Consider the following 22,077-nt stretch of genomic DNA (forward strand, 5'->3'; position numbering starts at 1 on the left):
CATGATTTCTATGATCTCAGACAACACAGGAAGAACTACCATAACAGCCCTATGAGATCAGGACTCACCAAAAGCACCATTACACAGCAAATTGCTGCAAGGAAGGTGACACCACAGCTGCAGAGAATGGACTGCTTGGCTTGGTTGGCTGGACATGTCACCAGTAAAAGAGACACAGCTGAACTGATCTATAGAGCAGTGTGGAAAGCTGTGAACAAAAGCACAGCTTCCCTGCTCGATGGAGGAGGACTGTACAGCATCCACTGCAGTAGTCTCTTGCTGATGGAGATGGATCCTCCCTGACACACTGGGGAGCCAAATATCCCAGGGAGACAGAGCATGATGCCCAGAAAAAAAAAAAAAAGTGACTTTAGTCAATGAAGAAATTGAATTACTTGCTGCAGAAGCTCATTAACTACAGTCAACTGCTCGTTAGTGCTTGATCTAAGCAGAAGCAGGTGGCAACCAGGGAAAATGAATTAGGTCTAATATATTATAACTACAACAGCAATAGGGCTGTTACAGCATCAGTAGGAGGCCAATACACAGGTGGCCCCTACACCACACCAACTGATTAATTAATGTCTCAGGGTACACAAAGGGCCTGAGGGCTTACTCTGGAATGTATGGACAAAGAGCCTTCACTGAAGCCTCTTATGGCTTCCATTCCAACAGGGAGTCCCTGACACTGCCAAAGACTTTTCTTTGCAGTAAATACAGAAATGCAATAGGGCATCAGCTGTAAATGGCAATTTGAAGATGTCATTAAACTGCAAAACTCTGACATGGGCTTAAAACATGTAAGACAAGTACAAAGATATTAGGAATCTGAAGAAAAATCCACCCCAACAGCTCACGTGAAGTCCCAGTCTGCAGCAGAAACTCATCAGTGTCATCACCAAACCTCTGCCTGACCTACCTGCTCCAGCAGACTGTTCTGGCAAAATTCATGCCAGACTCCAAGGAAACATTTCCTTTATGGTCTTCTTGCTGCCTTCTCCCTTTTTCCAGGAAAGGGTGTTGCCACTGTGCCATCTGCAGTTAAAGCTGTTCAAGGGGCTGTTCTTTACCTTCAAATGAAAGCACAGGGCAAAATTGTCATAATCACCACGTTTAAGTATCATAAGTGTCAAACTTATGTCAAACACCATTTCTTTCTCTATTTTTTAACAGAAATTGTTTTGAATAGTGTTGACTTGATGATTCACAGAATATATCTGAAGGGTATAGGGGAAAATGCTTGTCTTATGCTCCTGTTGTCTGCAATAAAGGTTTTGAACAGGCATTGCAGGATACAGGAGTCACCAAAGCACCCATTTTCCTCCTCTGATGGTGTACTTATTGGCTGTACTCTGCTTGCCTGGATGCAATTTGCTGGGAGTCAGTTCCTCAGTAATGGCAATACACCTCCTGTAAAATATTAGGCAAATATTTTCTAAGTTTTTAACTCCTCGCATGTATATAATCCTTCTTTAATGGGGCTACCATTTGCTGTAGGTAAGTACACTTATCAATTTACAATATAATCTCACAGGCAGCGTATCCAGAGCCTCTTTTTTCAATGGACACCACACCATCCTATTTTAGAGGTACCAAACAAGAAGGAAAACACTATTCCAAGACTGTGTCTGCTAAATAGGGAAAAACCCTGCTGATCCCTAACTCCAAGGCAATTGGCAAAAGGCCCATTTCCAACTAAACGAGTCTAAGTGTTTGCCTAAGCTTAGTCCATGGGTAACTGGATTTGAGGAACAGGTAGTGTATGGATGTGAGACAAGTGGATCATGCCGTATTCAGCTGGCTGGATTTGAGGTGGAAAAGGGGTGGTCATCTTGTCGACTACAGCAGGTATGTAAGTGAGGTCATGAGCCCCAGACGGAGATAATGGAGAGGTGTAGGAGGGGGAAGGTCTCACATTATTTAGTGCCTGCTTCACTCCATTAACCAGCAGAGTTACAGATGGAAGCTAACAGGTCTCTGAGCAAGCATAAAGTTAGACAAGGCCAATACCAATTCCAATGCATTGAAAAACCTGAAGTAAACCCTAGGGACCAGGAAAGCAGTAACTCATAGTCCTACAGAGGAAGACGATTGTTAACTGAGCCTTTGCTCATGGAGGCAAATCCCCAGTGACCACAAATTTCTGCCATAAATATAGCAACTGCCTTCCCTTAAACAAGAATTGAGGCACCACAGAACAGTGAGTGCCTGAGAGAGACCCACACTGCCAAGACATCATCTCACTGCTCACAAATGCTTTCTGAAGGGCCCATCCATACGCGTGTCCCAAACCATCACCTCAAGTCAGTTCCACTGGCTCTGCAGAATAACTGCAGACTTGTTCTCCCCCACGTGCACAGACACATGAATGCATAGACAGAGCATGCAGGGACACAAATTCCTGACCTGAGCAGTCTGAGTGTCTCAGCATCAGAGGAGCTTCTGCAGTGCATGTTCAGCTGTAAGTGCTGAGGCAGCAGTGCTGTATGTCTCTCTCTGGACTCCAAGCACCACATTCCACCTACAAATCTCCTGTGCAGAGCCCAGAAACTCTGCAATATTTCAACACCAACACTATCACGTGGCAAACTTTCACAGGAAAACTCTTCAAGGTCCCTCCCATAGGCACTTGGACAGCATGTACCTATCACAGCTCAGCCTAGGGCAAGGAATGCATACAACAGATTTTTGATATAGCTGTCTTGAGATTTGATGTGATAATTGCCCAGCTGAATTGCCCAGCCTGGCTGGAAAGCTTTTGGGAGGAAAGGGAAGCATACACACACAGGCAGTGCTATCTTATGGAGGGTTTGCTACCTTGACTGGAGCAGTGTCATTAAAGTGCTGGAGGCACAGGTCGTTTATGAATTAATTCCCTTTATAGCAGCTGGAGCTCAGTCTTCCCAAGCTTCCCATAGAAACATAGCCAAAGATTTATATTTACCTGAAGTGACATTTGCTGCCCATTCGGTATATGAATGGGGAATTCTTCTCCATATGATGTGTGCCCACGGTACAAGGAAGTAATAATGCTACCTCACACTTAACCCACTATCTATATGATCTCTGTTGTGTGAGGACCATGTAGGCAAGAAATAATTTAAACTACGGAAGCTCTATTGCTGTTTATGAGCCAGGGGTGCAAGAAGTGCAGGCAGGGAACAAAACAAAACAAAAAAATTACAGGAGAGTGATGTTTCGTTGCAAAGGCCATAAGAAATACCTTTTTGAGCAGGGGTAGAAAAGGTGTAAAAGGAGGCAAAGGAATAGAAGAAGCAGGTGATAAAGGAAGGGCTTGACCATATGCAAAGTGGAAGGAAGGGCATTGTGAAGACAGCAGTCCATAGTGGTATCAAGGGGTAGTAGTGAAGTGGGGATTGTCCTCGTCCCAGGTAACAAGGGATAGAACAAGATGAAATGGCCTCAGGTTGTACCAGGGGAGATTTAGACTGGATATTAGAAAGAATTTCTTCACTGAAAGGGTCATAAGGCAATGGAACAGGCTGCCTAGAGAAGTGATGGAATTGCCATCCCTGGAAGTGTTCAGAAAAAAGGAGTAGATGTGCTCAGGGACATGGTTTAGTGGTGAACATGGTAGTGCTAGGCTAATGGTTGGACTTGATGATCTTAGAGGTTTTTTCTAACTTTAATGATTCTATGATTCCATGATTCTCCCTTACAGGGAGTATTGACTCTCTCAGGACAGTATTTCCTTTTGTTTCAATAAAAACAAAATAAAGTCACATTAACTGTAGAATCGAAAATAAATAATAAGAACTTTTCTTTTCCTTCTTCTGCCTTTCTCGAAAAGTAGGAAATATTCCTCTTTATTTTACTTGCATCTCAGGGTAGAGCTGGTTAATCCATCCAGGGTGAGCAGGCAAGGCAATCTTGAATCAAGAAACCCTCTCCATTTAGGGATTGGGAGAGGCTACAAAGCTTCCCTTATGAATCTACAGCTCCTTCTGTACAGCAGCTGGCATGCTTGTGCCTGGCCTGTGGGCTTCTCTATGCAATGGATCTGCTAGTCTCTTTGGCTTGACATGCTCTCAGGTGCTGCTGGACATTCAGTTCACAGCACACAATGTGTGCTGTCCCCACAAGTGACCCAACCATTTGCCATTTGGTGACAGCACCAGTTGCCACCAGGAATAGAGGGGTGATAACAAATAGCTGCACAGCAGTGAGTTCCTTATATGTTATATATCCAAACACCTGACAATGTTATGGAAACTGGAGGAACGTAGAAGAGAAAAGGAGCCATCACATCTTGCCTGATTTTGGCCTATCCTAGCACTCCTGAGTTGGAAGGCTGCAAGTTCGTTGGAAATAATTCAGTCTCCATGTCACATGGGTAAAGCTTTACAGGCACTACATTAACGCATTAAATTACAACCATTCTGGAAGTTGGCCAAGACAGTGTGCTAAGCATGTCTGCTCTTTCTATGTCAAGACCTACCTCCTTCACTAACACACACATCGTATCACTTTGTGCTGTCCCATGGGTGTACAGGTTACAGCAGCACTGTGGGTCACTGTTATATTATACAACTTGCTGCACTAAAGATTTCCTGATCAGTGGGGATGAGAGAAAAAGGGAAAAAGCAGACAAAAGCTGAAGTGTTGGTGAGGCTATGAAAAGCTGACTTGACAACAGCATCAAAGCTTCAGTGAGAGTTATCCTAAATCCACACTTTTCCCATCACTTATATAATTGTGTCTTTACTGGATACTGACCCTGCTGGTCCTGGGACATGTGTAAGAACTAAATTACACGGGCAGAATTAAATAGGAGGATGATGATGTTGATCATGACAATAACAATAATAACAGCAACAATAATAACAAGAAAAATAAAGACTTTCTGCCCAGTTTGAAATGTCAGGGGTTTGGCTACATGCCAAAACAGATGGAAAGTTGAATGTACTTGAATTTCCCATAAAGAAATAATACTCTCAAAATGTCAGTTCAAAAATGTCATGTATTTTGACATTCAGGACTCAGAAAAGATCATTTCAGACTGACAGACCACAGCAAACCCATACTAGCTGGTGGTTACTTTTTTTTTTTTTGTATAAAAAGAACTTTAAAAATATCTGTCTTTTGGTCTGGCTAAGATTCTTTTAGATAATCCAGCACCTAGGGAGAAAAAAAGTGTTTGTTCCAGATAGTGTGACTAGCTTTCCCCAGACCCCTGAGAGGTTTCCACAGTGGAAATTAATTTTATTATGTGATAGGGGCACTGAATTGACACAGAGATTTGTGAGCCATTAGTGAGAGACCATATCCTACACTTACACAGATCAATCTCCATCCAACAGTGACAGAAGGAGATAAATGACAAACGTGTTATAGAGCAGGAACTACAGACTTTGACCACTCAAATGGTAACGTGTATTTGACAAGTGATCTGGAGCCAAGTATATCTGAGAAATAACAAACACCCCAAAATCAAACACGTATAGAAGGGGTTTCTATTAATTGATAGTAATTTTAATTGTATATTTTCAAAGATTCTATATTTATACCAGAAAACCAGTAAGTGCTACAGAACTGTAAATGAAAGAAGAAAAGATAGCTGAGATAAAAGGTTTTGGATATGTTTCAAGTCGCACAAAAATCAGATTTAAGGTGATAAAACAGAGGGACTGATAGAAACCAACCCATCCATGGTGATGGCCCATATAAAACATGCAGAATGAATTATGAGACAGCAAATAGCATTCAGATTAAGGGGAATTAACAGTAAAACAAAATCTGTAGAATAGAAGCTGAAATTAATTTGTTAGAAACCAGCAATGGTCAAAAGAGAAAGGAATGGCAGTAGAGAATGAGTCTGCCTAGAAATGGATCTGTTTGAAGCATAACCACTAGGAAAAGACAACCAAAAACTTGATGTGCTGAGAGGACTGACACTCTTCATCTACAATATGCTGCGAATGCAAGCAGTGCCTTCAAAACCTTCAGAGGACACCATACATGACTGCTTTGCTGTCTAGTAAAGAGCACAGAAATTGTTTCAGAGCTATGAATCTTCACTTGCTCATTTTTCTTTCTGTTCAAGAATCCAATAGACCTTCCCACAGGCCTCATCCAGGCAGTTTGCCTAATTTCATACTACAGATACCACAGTCTGATCCACTTGGAGATACTTACAGCAGCCAAATCTCATTGTTTTGCCTCTGTCTCTTCCCAGCTGAGCCTCTGGTCTCTTACTAATCCTGCTATTTAACATGCACTATTTGCATATCCAGCCTAAAGCTAAAAGGTTTCTTCCAGAATGTGTAAAGGAGCTTTGCAAAAAATGGCAACCCATATTTGAAATATTAATCCCTATCACTTCCATCATTGACAATGACCACTAGAACTAAGCATGAATCACAGATAGCTAAATTAAGGGATTTATTTTTCATACATAGTCAAAGCAAGTGCCACAGGCCCAGTTGCTGCCATCTTCCATGGCACAATCCCAGGTAGCCACCACAGAGCAGTGGTGACTCTGTGAAGGACTTGGCCCAACAACTCATCTCAAAATTTGTTTAACACAAATTCCCTCTGTTAGGGAAGGGAACTTAGCACACATCCCCTCACCCATCGTTGCCTCTGAATTTAGCAATGAGCAGTCCTTCTTACTTGTAAGAGATGTTTCTCCCTGCTCAGCAAAGATTACACTTGTGATTCCCTCTCTCTGACTTAAAATCCCATAACTTAAAGACTACACTGCAAAGGGGTTCACATTTTCATAACATCTCTAACACAAGCAAATTTGCCTTCCCACACTGAATCCAAACATGTTTTCTTGGCTGTTTTTTCTTACCCTTGTATTACTGTCATCATGAATAAGAGAAACAAATTGAGAAGAGACTCTAAAAATCTTATTTCAAATTCATCATCTGAGGTCATCAAGGGACAATACCATAAATTTTTACTTCATCATTTTCCAGACATAAAGACTGGTAAAAGAATGTAGAAGACAACATTACAGCAATACTGTCAGACAAGCACTGTAGATTATGAGAGTGTGAAAGATGCTGATGGGAATTCAGAAGCTTGAAAAAACTCTCAAAAATGTCAGCAAGATGTTTTGAAAAAGCAGAAATTGAAGATGACAGGCATAAAAATCTAGCAAAATAACTAGCTGTTGAAATATAAAGTGCCATTTTTTCATCAGAGATCAAGTGAAGCTTAGTCTATATATGTATTTCTTACAACAGTACACTTTTACTGTTTCTCACTTGGTTTGCAAGTATAACAGTAAGCTTTTGTGGTTTTCTGCTAAAAATTGCCTAGGAAGTTGCTTCTTTAGCTGGGGAATGAAGTAAAAAATCTACTGTTTACCTATCACACTTTTTTAAGATGCTGAGTTTTTCAACTGGTAATAAAAAGTGTCAATCACATTTTTAGCATGGTCCTGATTGCATTCAGGTTATATCTTTTGTCATTTACTTCTCCCCATCAGTGACACATTAGTGCCAGAGCTTCTAGCAGATTTCAAGTTTAGTTAAGTTCACCAGTGAAACTTTAGATTAAAAGTGGTTAGAAATCTAGTTGCGGGCTAAAACCTCAGGAAATCAGTTTGGTTTAGTTTGGTTTTTTTTAATTAAAGAGCTCGCTATTTTAAAGGCAATACCAATTCTACTTATTAGTCAAAAAATCCAAATGCTCCAGTTTGATATGTGATGCCTAAGCTCAGGAGGCAGAAGGAAAGGACCCTTCCTGCCATCCCTCATGGACTGGTACTGACCAGGCGAGTCAAGATAATTCCGCTGTTTCCCTATTGCTTGTTCTTTAAAACATCCAGTCCTAATGAAAAGTCACAAAGCACTGGTCAGGTGATGCTGTCATCAGAAACAAGATGAGAGTCTGGTTTCTTTCCATGTCTCAGGTTCTCCACATGGAACATGAGGATGGTAAAACTACCCTTCCTGAAACAGGAAATTCATGCTTGAGAGATGATGATAAATTGATATGTGATACAGACAAAAGCAAAACCTAAATGATTTCAGGCCTTATTCAGAAAGATGTCTGAGCTTCAAATTCACAGTTGTGTAAAATGATGCTGAATAAGGAGAGATTTTTACCTTTCCTTGCTCTGTGTGCAAGATCACATCCCCGCTCTATGCCATTGAATGAATCTAAACCTGAGTTGCATTTGGTCTCAGTACTATTTAGGTATTTATCCAGTTAAGAGCAGAGGGTTTCTGGCTGTCAAAAGCTTATTTGTTATTCCTCCATGGAGCCATTAACTTACAAAACTAACTTCCACAAAAGAGTAGTCTCAGTCTTCAAACGCTGAGCACATTATACTTAGTATTTATGAGTCAAGCCAACTCAATTGCAACAGATTTGAAATATAATTTAACTCTCACCAGATGTAACACTTTTATTTTCATCTCAGCACCATCAAAAAAGATACAAAAATTACGCCCTTGAAATATGACAACAAATATGACCAAAAGTGTATGCAAGCTGATCTAGTCAATGGTAAACTCTTCTGATCAGTATGAGCAGAAGGGATCACCTCAGCAAACGTGTGGGTTGGCTTTAGAAAGTAAAAATCTGGTCTGAACAGCCAAATAGTCTTCGCAATTGGAGATGAATTATTAAATAGATTAACACACATAACACTGAACTTGGAGAGATACAGACACTGAGCAAACACATAGTCTGTATACTTTGACTTGCAGAAAAGAACAAAAAGAAATGAGATCTTGGGGGAATTTCTCAGGAGCTGAGTCAGCTGAAAATTTCCTGCAGCTTTCTCGCAAACACTTTTTTTTCCCTGAGGAAAAATACACAGAGAGGAAAAACATTAAAAAAAGTGGAAGGGTGTAATATAGCCCTACCATTTAAGAGCCACTGAGGCTTTTTTCTTCATTTGCCTCAGTCCTTATAGAAAACTTCATGAGAGCCATGCACATTTAGATTGACAGATGACACGTCTCTGCCTGACTAGTTGGATGCTCGTGGTAGCTGTACGCACTCGTGTTCTTTTTCACTTGCTGCGTTACATTGAGGGAAGCCGAGAGTATATTACGTATGCAAGTCCAATGGATTCCAGCCTTGGAAGAGTAATGGATATTGCTGTTCCTACTGATTGGTGAGCAGGGTAAGCAATGCAGAGGTTTTTGCAGCCATCCAGCAGCTCCTCCCAGGGTGCCTACGAGGGTCCACGAGTGGGTGGCCAAGGCCTTTTCTGCAATCAGAGCCTGTTGGAGGCCACCCAAAAGGCTACATGTTTATCCAGACTTGGAAATAAACATGCTGGAGAAGCAAACCCAGTGTGCATGGTGTGCTGCAATCTGCAGCACTGGAATGATGGGACATAGGACAAGAAAACAAGGAGTAAGAAAGAGGGACAGACTCCCTCCAAAAATGCCATCTTCCCATCATTAAACTCAATTCCATTTGCATTGTCAAAGCACTGCAGAGAACGAAGTGAGCAGTGAAGTAGAAGTTACCTGGTGATACCCGGGCTCCATTTCTGCTGGCCTAGGCCAGGAAGTGCCCACAAACTGCCACTGTCTCTCTGAGAATGAGATGGACCCTTGAAAGTCCCTTCCAACCCAAACCATTCAGTGATGATAATATAATGATGACACCTTGAACCCAGACACAATCAGGGATGACATGGCTGTGAGGATAGCTTCTTGCTATCCCAGAAGCCATTCACAGCCGTGGGGGAAGGATTGGCTTAAGAATTTGTAACCCACAATATCCTGAGACAACAGTAACAGCCTCACTGCTAATTTATAAATACTGTTGAGTACCTTTATGATCTAATTTGCTTTCTCAGGTACTGGCATGAATATTGCAGGGCTGTCTCCCAGGTACATCAGTATAATCAATAGCAATTAATGCTAGTGGGTTATATTGACGAAAGTATTTGATAGGAAGGTTACAACTATTTTCCAATATTAATATTCTATGTGTTGTAGTGCTTCCCTGTGCTTCTAGGTGCTGTAATTTCTACTGATTGCTACCTGATCAGTGGAAGTCAAACCAGGAGATGAACAAATGTTCATTACTGGAAAATGGGGGTTCTCTAAGCTGGGTTATCAATCTGTAATTCTGCTGCACATTCCAGAGACACTGGTCCTTTACAGAAATACTTTCCATATTTGTATCTCTCATTTCAACATCTAGTTTATTACACATGTGACAGCTCAAAATGCCATAAAAAAGGCAATGTGACATTTTTGGTTCTAAATGCAATTGCTGTAATTTCATACCGCACTTACTGAGTTTTTCAAGCCTTTCTTACACAGGTAAAATTTTGTGCATTTAATGCCATGTCACTGATCTTATTTTTGAAGCTATTAATGACTCACCCATCTTCCCTTTACCCTTGCTCTTTGTTACTACCTACCAATGTATGGCCATCATTCTGGTTGTATTTTGTTTCCAAGATGGACTTTAGGGGGTTTTAGAACACTTGGTAGCATTCTCTGTGCCTTTTTCTCCTCCACCTCCTCCCTACAAAATGATGACATCAATACTAAATTTTCTCATATCTTTAGTTTTATTATATAAGTGCACAAACACTGTGAAACAGAGATAGACCTTTATTGCATGTTTTCGTAGCTCCAAGCAGATGCGGCTGTGATCTCTACTGGGGCCAGAAGACAACGCTGTATAGAAATGATAATGTTAATGCACTGCCTGTGGGAGTGTTATCTTTCACTGAGAGAAAAGGGGCTTATGAAAACTGGTTGAATTATTGTTGCTTGCTTTGTATGTTGCAGCACTACCTCTATGCATTGTGTAAATGCAATGTGTAATGGAATATACCCAGGCAGAAATAACTGGTAAATTATGCTGACTTGTTAACCTCACATCCCCATCCCTGCTTATCTCCTCAATGTTTGTCATTCCTAATGGTTTAGTAGGAGACCTGCTCACCTCAAAGTAATTCCCACCAGACCATCTCTGACTGAACCCATGCTGCTGCACTCCTGTGAAGCGGGGAAATAGGTGATAGCAGGGAAGCAACAAGAGGAAATTTCAGTTGTACAGTGAGTTCCTTTGGACTGTGATTCTGTTTCCAGGCTAATATTGTAGATGAATTGTTTGATTTATTTAAAAAGTGGATTAGATAAAGTAGTGGAAAATGTAACAGAAAAGAATTCTATTCCTAGAGCATAGACTAGGGGAACGATGAAGTTTGCATGAACTCCAATCTTTCTGATCATTTTTTTATCTTCTTGCCCAAAAATAGAGCACTACTGCTACACTTCTTTGGAGGAAGACTAAGAATGAAAAACGTTTTAAGAAGCAGTGGAATCTCTTTTTACTCTAATGATAAAAGCTTCCGAGTGAGCAACCTGGGGTAAAAAGAGAGTTTCTGAGAGTGACATGAACAATAATAAGTTAAGATGGTATCTGCTGGCCTCATCTAGCACATTTACCTAGTTGTGATTTCCCTGGCTGACAGGGAGTTATTCCTAATTTAACCCCACCATAACTAAAATGGCTCAGAAATAAACATGATATGTCTTGAATACTTCTTTTATCTGCTCAGAATCTGTATGCCATTTTTTAAATCTCATTGCTCATATTTGGCAATACACAAAACAAACATATTTGTATTCCTAGACTGATATTTTTTGTTTGGTGATATAAATCAAGTCACATTTTCAGAGTTTAAGGATAGGGTGTTTGACATGAGCAGGAAGAACAAATATTTCCGAGGCAGATCTAATTTTGTGCAAAATTATCTGTGCTGCTCCTCAAACGAAGATCAACGAGGTCACTTTAGTGACTTTGCATGTCTGGTGGCAGACCCACTCAGGAGAAACTAGTAGCTCCAGAGAATCACAAGGGCCAAGCAAGCACCCTGTTCCCGAGGGTATCCTGTAGTGCCCCTCTGGGAGGAAGGGGAAGGTTGGATCACAAAACCATAGAATAGTTTATATTGGAAGAATCCTTTAAAAGCTATCTAGTCCAATCCTCCTGCCATGGGCAAGAGCATCTTCAGCTAGACCAGGTTGCTCAGAGCCCTGTCCAACCTGGCCTTGAATGTTTCCAGGTGTGGGTCATCCATAGCTTCTCTGGGTAACCTGTGGCAGTGTTTCACCACCTTTATCATAATTTTTTTTCTTGTATGTAGTCTGAATCTACCCTCTTTTAGTTTAAAGCCATTGCCCCTTGTCCTGTCACAACAGGCCCTACCAAACAGTCTGTCTCCATCTTTCTCTTAAGCCCCCTTTAGGTACTAGAAGGTGCTATAAAGTGTCCCCAGAGCCTTCTATTCTCCAGGCTGAACAGCCCAAGCTCTCTCAGCCTTTCCTCATAGAAGAGGTACTCCAGCCCTCTGATCAGTTTTTTGGCCCTGCTTAGGACTCACTTCAAGTCCACATCTTTCCTATACTGAGGAAATGAGACCTCATTCACCTAACTGAAGCTTAACTCATCTCAGGCATATTCCACTGCAAACACACACATGTAAGATGTTTGAAATAATATAACCCAAGACTTTGTATCTAGTATCAAGAACTGAAGTAAAGGAGGCACCTAATCCAAAGCAAGCCTTACTTCCTTTTAGGTACCAGAGAAGGGAGAGATTAAAAAGAGCAGGCCATAAGTTTTCACTTCTCTCTGAAATGAAATCTGTAAATTAGTTTGTCCTCTCACAGTCATGGTTCCTATGCTTGCTCTTTCACAGGTTCCCCCATGACCTGCTGGGTAATGTATAACTGCCATCTAGTTTTAATCTGCTCCTTCAGATCTGTCAGCATCTTTCAAATGTTTTCTTTTCTTTCTTTTTTCTTTTTTTTTTTAAGTAAAGAAAAGTTCTGTTTAAGAGCATAATGTAACAGCTGAATCAGAAGCACTAAGGGATGCTGACAACTGTCTGGGACAGGGGTGCAGAGAGCAACAAGTAGTCAGAGTTCAGGAGGGCTTACCAAAGGAATAGCAATGTGCAATCCCAGTGCAGGGGTCAGTGGAGGGCTGTCACTTGTATGAGGTTTCTTCACTTTTAGTGTCATCTGCAAGTCCAGGGCTCTGTTTCCAAGCACACCTGATACGGGTCTGCCACCAGAATCATGGATGAGATCTGACAAGGCATGTTTAGGGAGAACAGCTATCTGCTTTCTACTCTTCCACAAGACCTATATAGGTAGAAGTCCCCTTTTAACTTCAGCATGGCAAAGATTTCACCCAGGCAACTCTGCAATGCTTCTCACGTGTGGGTGGCAAAGCCCTTCCTGCTCCTATTAGCTCCTCATGAGCTCAGAATGACAACTACAGTTCTTGACCTTTGGTTTGCGGATGAGAAGTGAAAAGTAGGCGACTATCAGAAGAATTGCCTGTCAGCCCCTTGTACAAGGACGTCTCCTTAAATAGTATTTCTTTTCAGAAATAAAAGGCTCCTCAGAAAGCAGAAAGCTTTTGTTCAGAGATACTCTTCAGTATCATCAAAGCTGTAAGGAAAAATGCCTTGAGGGCAGAAAAGTCCAATATTTTTCGATTTAGCAGGCAGAAATAATTCCTATTCTTGCAGATCTTACTGCCTTCTCCAGCTACCTAATGGAATATCATAGAGAAGATGGAGACAGACTCTTCCAAGAGATGTACAATAATATGTAAAAAGGCAATGGACACGAGTTGCATCACAGGAATCTCCAATTAGATATACGGAATTTTCTTCACCACAAGCGTGGTCAAATACTATAACTAGAGACACAAATAAGACTGGACTTAACTGAGCTACCTGCTCTACAGGGACCTATTCTAGTGGGAGGTCAAACCATATGACCTCCAGAGCTCCCTTCCAACCTAGATTATTTCATGATCCTGTGATCCTTAAAGTCACATATGTTGAAACTGTGGGTTCCATTTATTTTTTTCTTACAGCAATGTAAAATGGCGTTCAGTTTCTTGGTTTGCAGCTCAAAATTTCAATTTTGTAGCTACCTTTTGGAAGGAACTGTGGATGCACCTACTTAATCTCTATTGGAGCACTACTAATTATTTATGTGCATTGCTATAGGACAGATCTATTCTGTATTGCTGTGTAGTCTGGGAAAATATATTTCCACCCTGAATTGATCCTACTTTAAATAAAGAAAGATAACAAGAAAGAACCAAAGTAAGTTCCCTATAATATGTAGTGTGCAAGTGGAGCTACAATCTCAATGTAAAATATCTGCCAGACAAGATCCAGTCCTCTCTGCTTGGCAGCAGAGGACTGAATCATGCAGCCCACCTCAGGGAGCCCACACAGCTGTCTGTTGTGACTTTTAAAGCCTCAGGTTGCCCAGAACTAGGCCAGCATCTCCAGAATGAGACTCTGTGAAGACTGGTTCCTAAGCAATGGGCAACAGGAGTAACTAAGTAATGGCCCTGTATCCCCATCCCTTATACTGCTTTTATCTTTCTGACATCCATGTAAGGATTGGGAACACTGAATAGTATTCAGACTACCTGCATTGGTTTCCAAGATTTAGGTGGAATTTATTACCTAAATCCAAGAGCACTACTTAAACTAATGGCTGCCCAGGGCTCCCTAAATTTGTACAGTACATAAAAATCTAATGGCACCCTGATGTTAACTACAGCACTCATTAAGCACTTAAATATGCCTAATCAGCTAAGTGGGAATCTCCCACCTGAACTCTACAGCATCTCAGAGAAAGAAGTGAGGCCCTGAGGACCTTCATCCACTCAGTAGCATCCAAAGAACTCTTAATGCACTTGAACATATTTGGCCAAATGAGGTCACCTCTCCCATAGCAGCTGAAGGACAAGAATCGCTGATGGGGGTTTGAACCTTCTACAAATCAAAGACATGCTGAAGAAAATGAGTCTTTTTATAAACACAAATGCACATGTTCATTTTCAATCACAATAGTAAATTAAGAGAATGAGAAAAAGAGTTCTACCTATTAGCTGTGAAAAGTATTTATGGAAACACTCCTTTGCTTTACTGTCTTGTTATGAAAAATTCAGCTAGATAAGGAGGAAATCTGTTATTGGCAGTTTAGCTTTACTTAGATTATTCCAGGGAGCCCTTAGGATGGGTTGGGGTATTCCACAGTGTTTTTTCCATCAAGAACACAGTTCCACAGATGTATGGAATCGTATAAATTAGTAGCACTAATAACTCAGCTACCTGTGGTAAAATTTTACTACAGTGTTTCTGATTAATAAGTAGATCAAACAGATTAAGAAATTAAATAATTAGAAGACATTTTACAGCACATTGGGGATTTAGAAGTGGGCTAGGCAACAGCAAAATTATTGATGCAGACACCCTACCACTGCTCCATCTGAAAGAAGTCAAAAATTTTACCTCTGGCTTTCCAGGGAACAGAGCAGATTCAGATTATTGTCACATACTACTCTCCTCCTTGATAACCTAGAAAACCCTGCTGCTTATCAGCTTCTGACAAAGAGAAGATTCAATTCAAAATGGTCAGGAATCAATTCTGGGAAATATTCTAGTTATAGCTTATGCTTGCTTCCACAAACAGATTTTTGAAAGGGTGGGAGAACTTTCTGACCAGTAATGTTTAACATGTGGTAGGATAAGGACAGTCAAATCTCTTCCTTCAGGCTATTTGTCTTGGAAACAGGAAAAAGATTCTTTTCACTCATCACTGCACACCTTATACATTAAGGAAATTTTCCAGTACTTAGAAACATCATCTGCTGCTACGGTTGATAAATTAGTAAATTATGCCAAACATATTGCCCCATTCATCAGCATATACAGCTGTTAAGCAGTGAAAGAATGTTTTTCTTCCGGTAGGTAAGAAAAATTAAGAAAGCAAGACAGCCCTACAAGGAAAGACAGCCCTGGTCTCTACTCCTATGGGAAAGGTCCTCATTATGCCCTGATATTGCAAAAATTCAACTTACCTCTTGTAAACCAAGATTGCACAGATGCTTGCTGGCAGCACACAGCAAAACATTGTGATCACTGTGTCATTTCAGAAGCAAAAAAATCTGATTGGCAGCAAAGGAAGTTTCCTTTCACTATCTACTAGTGAAATATTCTGCCATGACATTTGCAATAGGTTGCTGTATTATAAAAGTAAAATTTAATTCCTACACTTGTTAACAAAAAAACACACCTTTTATTTTGCTTCCAAACTGCCAATTACATGATTCACAAGGAATTATTTTATATTGCAGTGTCTCTCCATTTTGCATAAAAATAGGTTTCCATTCAGTACTTCTGTCCTGATTCCACAGGCTGTGAGCATGTGCACCATCAGATCATAGAATCGTTTAGACTGGAAAAGACCTCTTAGATCACAGAGTCCAACCTTTGGCTGATCACCACCTTGTCAACTAGACCATGGCATTAAAGGCCGTGTCCACCTGTTTCTTGAACACCTCCACGTGTGGTGACTCCACCACCTCCCTGGGCAGCCCACTTAAATGTTTAACAACCATTTCCATGAAGAAACTCCTCTGGATGTCCCACATACCCAACAGATATTCACCACTGATATACAATGATTTGTAATCCCTCTGTTTTTCTGTGTCCTAAAATGCACTTACATCCAATTTGATCAAAATCTAAAATGAAGTGTCTCAGGAACTTGTGCTGCAGAGTTAGAGTTGAAATCTGTCCTTAACCTCCTCTGGGAACACAAAGATTTCCACACACACTATCATCATGCTTTTGCCTCCAAGCAATCTGGGCTATACAAGACTAAGCTTAACCTGGATTGCCTGGATTGCCTAAAGGAGGTTGGGGCAGGTGAGGCAGGAGCTAAAATGGCCAGGAAAAAAAAAAAAAAAAGGTGACATTTAAGTCAACTACTTAGTGCAAAATTTTGTACTCCTCATTAACAGAGAGCTGCAAGATGTCACAAAAACTTTATGCCTTTGGAAATGTAAAAATACGGTATGGTATGGTATGGTATGGTATGGGGTATGGGGTATGGTATGGTATGGTATGGTATGGTATGGTATGGTATGGTATGGTATGGTATGGTTTGGTGCTCCCAGCACAAAGTCTGTCACTTCTGTTGGTGACAGTTCCACTTCTGTCACCAGCCCTAGCACATCTGGATGCATCATCATGAAGAATCTGACAATGTACAAGGAAATCCACGCTGGACTTGAATCACATCATTGATACATCATTTGCAGATTCCAGTCTCACAGTAACTCTTCTTCTCAAGACAGCAGTAGGGAATTTCCATCAAAATATTTTCAAGTAAGAAAAAATCAGTTTCTGTATCAGCTCAGTTTTTGTTGAGTTTTTCTTTTCTCACTGGGACCACTAATGTTGAACATGTTTTGAAATCTTTGACTACCTGAGCTGCTGCAGTATCTCTTAAAATTAGGGGAGATTTAGGTTAGATATTAGAAAGAGGTTCTTCCCCCACAGGGTGGTTGGGCACTGGAACAGGCTCCCCAGGGAAGTGGTCACAGCACCAAGCATGCCACAGTTCAAGAATCATTTGGACAATGCTCTCAGGCACATGGTCGGATCATTGAGGAGGGTTCTGTGCAGGGCCAGGAGCTGGACTTGATGATCTTTGTGGATCCCTTCCAACTCAGCGTATTCTGTGATTCAGTGAAAAGACACAGTGCAGCTGATTTACCCTGTGGGCTGGATCGCAGTGCTCATAATTCAGCAATGCCTCAGCTTGTGCTGGAGCATCATGGCACATCCCAGGACACGGATCTAACAGAATCAAAACTCTCTACAACCACCTTTTCTCCCCTGAAAAGTCTCCATCTGTTGAAAACTGGTGAAAGCAAATGTTAAATAATGAAATATTGATATAAATTTAAAAATTTAAAATAAAAAAAAATCAAATTATTTGCCTTTCCACTCTATAATCAGGTCAATTGACTAAAACATTAAAAACAAAACTGGGATTTTCTAAGGGACCAAAACAGACAAAATCAAGTCAAATTGCTACAAATATTCAAACACAAATCATTAACAAACTATTTCACTAGAGCAAGCTGTTGCATGTAAATGTACATCATGGCCAGTTGTAGATTTTTTACCAAAAATTCGTGCACGATGGGATGACATGCTATGGGTGAGCAGAATATTACGAAGCTAATGTGGCAGAGGGGAGACTGAGGCAGTCACCTCCTTCTTCAGTATCCAAACCATGATCAAAGCCTTTTCTTTAGAAGGTGATGAAATAAAATTGAATGAGTCTAAGAGAAGAAAGAACCTTTGCAGTTTGACAACAAATCAGGACTGGGCAATAACCACAAATGGTTACAGGAGATAATTGCACAGACAATGAGCTTTATCCCCATCCACACAGATATTTGATGTATTGCCTCACCAAAATAGTGAGTGCTGTACAAACAACTGGGTGTTTGAAAGTTCCTGTACCAAATTAATCCATGCTCACTTATTGCTCAAATAAAAATGCTGCACGTCTCTGAGTGTAACTGCGTTGAGATTTGAAGTTCATTGAGTCTTTCTTAGTTGTGGCTGATGAGCCACAACAAACTTAGGCCCTACTGGAAAGGCCTCCGCCCTGAGAAGTATGGCATAAAATTTAGAGGATATCCACCAAAGCAGACTGCCTCCACTATGATATTATTTTTCTCTTGTCATCATGGATATGATGAGGCTGACAGGCCTCAGTGAGGAACAAGTTCTCCATTAGGCTGAGTATCATATAAAGGAAGCACAGTAGAAGTAAGGAAAGAAGAGTCAGATTTGTTACATCTGCCTTTAAGAGAAGGATTTAATTAGACACTCAGCCATCTCCATTTAGATGGCTACACTTTTGCAGTTGGTCAAGAGAGGTACCTAGAGTCATTTGAGACACCTTATGGCACCTTACCTGCTGGCTATTTAGCTGCTGATTCAGAAGGGCACAGCTGTTCCATAGTCTCTGTGTCATATTATCCAACCCCATGCGGATGTCTCAGATAACCTCGAGCCCCTCAGAGACCACAGGTATCTATGAGTGGGCAACTGAACTGAGATCTTTAAATTCCCTGACAATCAATGAACAGTGATTCCACACAATGGCCCCTGAAGAGTAATTCAGCTTACCAGACACCAAATATCTGCTTTGAGATGAGATGATTCATTTCTAGGATCCACTGTGTTAACTGGGGCCAGGGTTTAATTCATCAGGATGTCATTTGTTACTTGACACACCTGAGGGCACCTGAGACATGCAGTGATATGATCCAGCATTTATGCATTTTTGGAAGGCAGATGGAGACCAGGCGGGAACCAATGGGACATCTCAAATGGTACTGCATACCTATGTATGAGCAGCTGTGCTGAGCTTTTATCATAGAACCATGGAATTGTTTGGCTTGGAAGGGACCTTAAAGAGTTCATCTAATTCCACCATTCCTGCAACAGGCAGGAACAACTTCCACCAGAACAGGTTGCTCAAAATCCCTTTTAACCTGGCCTTGAACACTTCTAGGGACATAGCACCCACAACTTCTCTGGGAAACCTGTTCCAGGGTCTCACCACTGCACAGTGAAGAATTTCTTTCTAATATTTACTCTACTCTCTTCCAGTTTGAAGCCATTACCCTATGACTATATGCTCTTGTCAAAAGTCCCTCTCCATCTCTCTTGTAGCCCCCTTTAGGTGCTGGAAGGCTGCTCTAAGTTTGCCTTGGAGCCTTCTCTTCTCCAGGCTAAACAATCTCATCTCTCTCAGCCTGTCCTCACAGGAGAGTTGCTCCAGCCTTTTCATCTTTGTGACCCTCCTCTGGACACACTCCAATAGGTCTACGTCCTCCTTGGGAATCCCAGTAATGGGATCATTATTGGATAGTAATGATTTGCCCTGGGTGGTTAGAGACCAAGTTCCTGTGCACTTGCCTGATGACACAGAAGTGCCTTGGGCTGGAGCTGTACCCCACCCAAGGGCCCTATTTAGTTTCCACCATCAGCATTTTGTGCCATTTGAGATGCCCTCTGCAATCTAGCCTCCAGCTGCCACATCTTGAATGACGTGTCCTCAAGGTCTCCTGACCTCATGTCACGCCTGTCAAGCCCCTGCAGTTGTCTCAGGTCCCTAGAGCATCTCAACTTATACTAAAAGCCTCCATCTGTTTAACTGAGCCATGGAAATGTCTGTAATATAGTTGTCTACACTAACAGAGCTAATGATTCAAGTCAGCTGAGGCACAGCGATTGTGCGCCTGAGCCCAGAGCTGCAATTCTTGTTTTAACCCACCACTGCTGTTTTTCTGCTAATATTGCTAAGCTTTTCCAAGAGGTGCCATGGTAACAGGCACCTCGGAACTGCTTCACAGATTATATAGCATGTTATGCAAAGTGGCCTGGCAGGTTTTCTGCTTTTAATATTCAAAGGATTACTTTCAAGGTAGCCCATATATTTTCAAATCCTTAAATCCCTTGACACCTGGACACTTTGTATGTAGCTCTGAACACAGCACAATTTTTCTCCCGGGCATCAGAAAATCATTTAAAAGTAGATCAAGCATGAGCAGCACAAGGCAATTCTGTCAGTTCCTCTGGTAGAGAGGCTACAAGAGGCAAACAAATGAAGACACAGGAAGGAAAATAAGCCTTAGCTACCCAAGAGAAATAGTCTGGCTAAAGTAAGGCATCAAGTCAGCAAAGGAAAATTAATCTAGTGGTTTCATATGAGGATAAAGAATGCTGTTTCTAGCTATGATTGCCAATAGCCAGCTTCATGTTTCATTCAGGAAGGATTAAAGGCTTGTGCTGTGTTTCCAAGGGACCATTCCCCATCTCCCCATCACACCCTTTCCTCCCTTTGCACCCTTAGCGTGTTGCTCGTCACCATGCATAAGTCCACAGAGCTTTGTGCAGGAGACAGGCACTACACTGATGCCATCACACCACATTTCCCTAGAACCCTTGGGCCACAAAGTGGCACAGTCCAGGAGGGAGGACATAGCAGGCAGAGTTTCTCTGCCTTCCCCACTGCAGGGTAGGACGTATGCAGACGCACGCACCCTTCACCCACCTCATCCACTCACCAGCACTTGCAGCTCTCTCTGCAGCCCTACCCTGGCCTGAGATGCTCCAGAGGACAGCAGGGACTACAGGAGCACAACATCTGCCTGCCAGCCCACTTCTGCAATCCTGGTGTTACTCTCTTTATGAAAGTCCCAATAAATTAGACAAAACTTCCTACACGAGGCTGTTACAAAAGCAGTGATATATGCTGGCCTAACAAATAGGCATTTAGATACCGTGGTAATTAGCACTGTGAAGGAAAAAAGAAAAAAAAAACTAACAAACACACAGCAGTTTTTCTTCTCTTTTATCTGATTTGTGAATTCTCTAGGGAGTGTGCATTTTTACATCTGCACACAGCATATGGACAGGCAAAGGCAGAGACACAGTCTTTCAGAAATCCCTGATGCTCACCTGAATTATAAGCAGTATGGAAATCAGGATAATCTCAGTCTCACCTTTATTAAGTGTCACAAACACAGTTCTTGAGTGACAGGCAGATTTTCTGCACCAAATACATTCAGTTGCCCAGGCTTGCAAGAGTAAATAATTTAATAAGCCTTCTATCACCATCTCGTCCCTCGGCCCTGGCAATGACATTATCCTCACCACTGGCTCATTGCTTCTCTCCCCACCATTGCTTCCTCTGCTCATCTGCTGCATCAGTGGCTTGGAATCACCTCCAGATCTTCTTGTCTACCCTTCACACCTCTGCTGCTTAATTCTCTCCCAAGGAAGAAGCTTGGCCATCTTCTACCTGTAAAACTTAAGCTGTTTGCATCCGAACTCCAACTGCCAGTATCCACGAGGCTTTCCCCAATGCCTTACTTTGCTCAGGGGCACTTCTAAAAGTGCTCATGCAGAGAGTGACACCCCTTCAGTGGCCTGACTTTGCCTCTGTATGGACCCTCTTTCCTTCCTCTGCCCTCACACCTTTGCAATAGGGAACACTAGGTTCTGTGTATGTTTGGACTGATATTTGGTGGGCACGGAGTGCAGATTAAAACAGAGTTAGTTGCAAACAACCAGCATGGAGAAGTGCACTATCTTGTCCACCTAGAGAAAATACATTTGCAGGGTGTATCTTTAGAAAAGCCCTGGATTCTAAAAGGTGAAAACCTATGGGTCAGAACTGGGTGTTGCTGACAGAT

Source organism: Myiozetetes cayanensis, unplaced genomic scaffold (genome assembly GCF_022539395.1).
Source record: "Myiozetetes cayanensis isolate MyiCay16 unplaced genomic scaffold, myiCay2020 scf5-8, whole genome shotgun sequence".
In the NCBI taxonomy this organism is placed as follows: domain Eukaryota; kingdom Metazoa; phylum Chordata; class Aves; order Passeriformes; family Tyrannidae; genus Myiozetetes; species Myiozetetes cayanensis.